This window comes from Cavia porcellus, unplaced genomic scaffold (assembly GCF_034190915.1).
Source record: "Cavia porcellus strain 051 isolate PalLab524CR breed Dunkin Hartley unplaced genomic scaffold, mCavPor4.1 scaffold_32, whole genome shotgun sequence".
In the NCBI taxonomy this organism is placed as follows: domain Eukaryota; kingdom Metazoa; phylum Chordata; class Mammalia; order Rodentia; family Caviidae; genus Cavia; species Cavia porcellus.
Genome location: NW_026947515.1, coordinates 38,317,035 through 38,322,234, shown reverse-complemented (window position 1 = coordinate 38,322,234; position 5,200 = coordinate 38,317,035). Strand labels below are relative to the sequence as shown.

The 5,200-nt window shown below is 44.1% G+C and overlaps 1 pseudogene; it reads right to left on the bottom strand.

Annotated features, from left to right (window-relative positions):
* Window positions 1–926: 926 nt before the first annotated feature.
* LOC111755738 (U6 spliceosomal RNA) lies at window positions 927–1,025 on the bottom strand (annotated as a pseudogene).
* Between the last annotated feature and the right edge of the window lie 4,175 nt (window positions 1,026–5,200).

Below are 5,200 nucleotides of genomic sequence, written 5' to 3'. Positions count from 1 at the left end.
CATTTGCTGTTTATTTTAAATTACACACAGTGGGGTTTCGTTTTTATTTTTTATTTTATTTTATTTTAAAAAGAGAAAAGTCGAAAAAGAAAAACAAAGAGCAAAAAATATGACAGCAAACTCAAAACAATAATAATATAGGTTTTCAAAATGAATGAAAGAAACTTTAACAATGGTTGTTATATTGCATATTGTTCTCTTTCTTTTCAAAGAAAGAAAATAGAAAACCAGAAAAGGATAGAACAATACCGAATTCAAAAAAATTATCATAGAACTGCTAGTTGATACATTACTCATTGTCGTCTTAAAAAATAGTTGCCAAAGTCACAAAATCAAATTGTACATACTCTTGTTCAATGATCCAACAGAGATCCAGTAATGTGGTGATCTATCTTACACACTATACATACTGTTATATCCTTTAGAGCACTTGCCTTCCCTATCACTGTCACAGTATCTATTATACTTTTTGGATCCCATTATTCTGTCAGTTTTTATTTTTTACACTAAAGAGACAATGTGATATTTACTAATGTGAGTCTTGTTTATTTCACTAGTGAGGGTATTCTCAAGTTGCCTCCATTTAGCTATAAAGGCCTCAAGATCATCCTTTTTTATAGCTGATTAGTATTCTATTATATAAAAAATACCACATTTTTTTTCATCCACTCTGTGGTTGATGGGCATCTGGGTTGTTTCCAAGATTTAGCTACCACAAATTGCGCTGCTATGAACATGGGTACACATGTATCTCTGTGACATGATCTTTTCATTTTTTTCTGGGAAAATACCCAGGAGGGGAATAGCCAGATTGAATGGGACTTCCAATCCTAGTTTTTTGAGGACTCCATACTGATTTCCACAGTGGTTGCACCCCTCTGCACTCCCACAAACAGTAGAGAAGAGTTCCTTTTTCCCTGGATCCTAAAAATATGGAACCTTCACGAATTTGTATGTCATCCTTGCGCAGGGGCCATGCTAATGTAATGTTCCAGTGTTAGCATATGGGCTGCCGAAGCGTGCACCACGGTGGGGTTTTGATTTGTGCAAATAACGATAATGAATCAGATCAAGTTCAGGAACATATTCATCACCTCAAACAGTTACCGTCCTTGTGTGATGAGGTAGTTGAAATTTCAGCAACTTTGGAAGGAACGCTGAGGTATGTTTAATTATAGTCACCAGGCTGTGCAAAAAAAAGAAGAAAAAAAAAGCAAACACCTGTCCTCCGTAACGGATTCTGTACTCATTGACTATCTGCTTCCCGTTCTCAGTTTCCAATAACTACCTTTGTACCTACTGCTTTTTCTTTTAAATTAAAAATGATCTATTAGTGTGTGTTTACGGTACACATCTGCTGTCAGCTTCTGTGAGTTCAGCTGTTTTGGATTCCACATGTGAGAGGGAGCACGCGATAGCTGTCTTTCTGTGCCTGGTTTATCCACTTAGCATAATGGTCCCTTGGTCCTCTTCATGCTGTCACAAATGACAGGCCTTCTTCTTTTGGGAGGCTCAGCAGGATTCCAGCGTGCACACACCACATATCCGTTGTGTGTTCACCTGCAGAGGAGCTCTTGGTTGATTCCATAACTTGGCTATGAAATGAACGCCAATATCTTCTCAATAAACCGATTTCAACTCTTTTGGGTGACTGCCCAGAGTGGGATTGCGGGGTTGGCTGGGAATTCTGCTTTTAGTTCTTTGGGGGGAACTGCTGTACCGATTTCCAGAATGGTTATACTAATTAGACACCCACTGTCAGCATGGGGTTTGGTTTTTCCCCTCGTGAGTACTTGTCGAGCATACTTGAGGTGTGCAGGATCATGGGGGCAGAGAGAGTCTTTGGAATCTGAAGCTTTTGGGGTACAGGACTCAGCCTGCATGAAGACTCACTTCTGTAGTTATGTCTGGGTCTGCTGATCGCTGTTCTCAGACTGCACCTCACAGCTCCCCAGGATGGGCAGGAATGTTAGACACGGGCTGTGGTGCGCTGTGTTGTGCTCTGATGTAGTCACTTCTGCTATCCTGGAAGCAGAGAACCCTCATCCCATGCTCACACCCAATATTTACCTTTACAGAACCAAAGGCCTGCTAAAGTAACTCCCCTCAGTCAACACTGCTGCTTGCCCTCAGGCTAACGTCTCATGCTCTCCCTGAACAGGAGGACTGCAGTGTCCCTAAAATGTCAGTTTTAGGACTGGGAGTGTGTGCATGGCAGACCCCTTGTGGAGCCAACCTGAGACCCTGAATTTCATTCCTGATTTCAAAAAAATTTTTTTCAGTCAGTTTTTCCTACATAGAACCATCCAACTTCCATAAAAATTAGCATTTCCACCTGTGTGGTGGGGCATCCCTGGAGTTCTAGCTCTTGGAGGATTGACATGAATTCAAAACCAGCCAGGGATCGTAGTGATGCCCTATCAGGGGAAAAAGAAATCTAGTTTCCATGTTGGCCAAGGCCTCACCTGCTCCCCAGTCTCATCACACCCTTGGAGATCGATCCAGTGATAGATTTGAGATCTTTAATGCCTCGCTACATTTTTGGGTTTCAAACCTAGAGTGGCTTCAATTATGCAGCCAACCTGCCACTGAATTCTTCAAAAACAACTGAGTTTACCGGATAACTAAAACTCATCCTGAAAAACCCAGCATTTTGCTTGTTTCATCCATTTTGATTGGAATATGTCAGAACACAGCACTATATCTTGCTTCCCTTTTCGTTTTAAAGTTTTTATGTCTCCTGTGTCCTCAGGCTACCAGATGGTTCCACATCGCTTCAAAGTGTCTGTCTTCAGGAGCCCCAGTTTTTATTTGCTGCTGAGAGGGATGTGTTAAGAGAGAGTAAATGCGATTGCTAAAAAAAAAAAAGTGTTAATCTGCATACAGAATAGTGATTATTAGTGGTTGGAAGGGGTGGAAAAGAGATTTGATTAGTGTGCTCTGTATGCATATATTGAAATAGTACATGAAATCTAGTGCCATATGCAGTTAGCATGTTCAAATTTTTAAAAAGAATAAATAGAAAAATCTCAGATTGTAGAGACCATTCTTACAGGAAAGGTCTTATCTCTAGGGGGAGGCTTTGTGAAGGTTCCTGCAGGAGCTCAGATGGTCTTGTTCTGCTTCAAGCCTTGATTTTAGATGTGGGTTGTTCGGAAAGGTTGGGATGTCTCCCTTTCTGGATCAGTGGGACACCGTAATAATGCAGTGCACACGTTCCTTTAGAAAGCTATGGTACGCTCTCCAACATAGAGCTGTTACCAAGGGAACCAGGCAAAGCTTGCTTAATGTATAAACCTGGGCATCGTGTTTAAAATTCAAGGCACAGCCAGTGATTCCGATTGGGCGAGGGGGAACTCTGCTCTGGACAAGCAAAGTGGAAAAACACTCATTCCCATGGGAAAAGGGTGATTCCCGAGCTTGGCCCTCAGTAACCTGCAGGCAGACGCGTGGGGCCCCTGTTCCCTTTGTGCTTCTAATGGTGGAGAAGGGGAAAGCTTGGAGAGGGGAGCAGAAGCAGCAGCAGCAGTCAAGGCTCAACAAAGCCCGCATGATTGTCCGAGTTCACACAGCCACTCTAAAAAACGTACTTAAAACACCTAAACAATAGTAAAGTACACATTTCCATGAAGAAGCAGACCAGCCATTTCTTAAATAAAATCTGATCTCTGCGATCTCCTCCCTTCTTTCCAGCGTGCCCTGCCCCCTGCCCTGCTCTCTCTTTTCTGGGTTCTCCTGCCCTTGGCTTGGCCCTGTGGCAGGTCCAGCAGCCCTGGGAAATGTTCTAGCAGCTGTCGCCAAGCTACACACCCCACTGACTGCAGGGCTGGCCCACGTTGCTTTCTGAGGTTGACGGGGCCCACATGGCGTTTGGCTTGCCCCGTCCACCCCGTTCCCTCGGAGCACACAGACCATCTCGGGGCTCCAGCAGGACACTGGCGACCTTCGGTCTCCTCCCCAGGAGCTCCCCTGTCCTCACAGCGGTGGTGGCAGCAGCAGCGAGGACAACCTGCAGCCCCCGGCCAGCATGTGACACAAGGCTGGGCACACACACAGCATTCCGTGGTCACTTGGCAGGTCCTTGTCGGGAACAGATGGAAAAGTCTAAGGACACTCAATTCCCTAAATTCCTTTTCTGAGAGCTCTACCCTGTCCAAGCCCCAGCACATTCAATTCTGTTCAGGCCACTAAAACTCTGGCTCCTCCCACATATACTATCAAGGCTTTGTTTCTCCTTGAGGTTCTAGGAAGGGTGTCAAGTCCTGGTTTGCTGGCTGCTGACGTTAACTCTGAGCCCTAGGCTGTTTCTGCAACTGTAAAATGGGCAGAATAAGACTGTCATGGGAATCAATAAAGATGCTGTGTGTGAAGTGCTCGGTGCACAGCTGAGGGGGTGCTCAGAGAATGATAGGGATTGGGACCTCCTTGTGCTCCCAGGACACTATCCCACCTTCTGTGGTTGCCTCCAGGGAAGCCACCAAATATGCTGACACGGGAGCTGTCACGGAGCCACAGAGCCATGTGACCTATGCCTGTCACGGAGTCTAAATCTGGGCCCTTAATTTGTGGTTCTTCATGTAAAATAAACATGAGGATTACAAAAACACCTAAATCGGACCTCAAATGAATTTGATCATTATTGCTTCATGCTTTCTAGGCAGGTTTCACCAGTTTACACTTGCACATACAATGTAGGAAATGCCTCACCCCTCAGCCCTCTCCAGCAAACCCTGTAGCGACATGTGTGTATGTGTGTGTGTGAGTGTGTGCGTCTGTGTCTGTGTGTGTTGCAATAATGAAACCAGTCTTCTGCATGCTAAGCAAATGCTCCACCACGGAGCCACATCCTACCCCTCTAGCTACATTTTTTAAAAGTATCCTAACTTAGAGGACTTACCTCATTGTTGATCATCTTGATGAATTTGTGGATAACAATAAGATCAAAGTTTTCTTTGTATTTATTGCATTTCTTCTTTTGCAATTTTTTTTTGTGGTGATAGGGATTAAACCCAGGGCCTCAGAACACGCAAGGCAAGCGCTCTGCCCCTGAGCTACATGCTTTTCTTTTAATTTTTAAATTTTGAGACAGAATCTAACTTGCTTAGGTTAGCCTTGAATTTATGATCATCCTGCCTGGGATTAAGGGTGCGTGCCAGCATGCCTGGTCTGTGGTTTTCTTATTCATATCTGTTGCTTATTT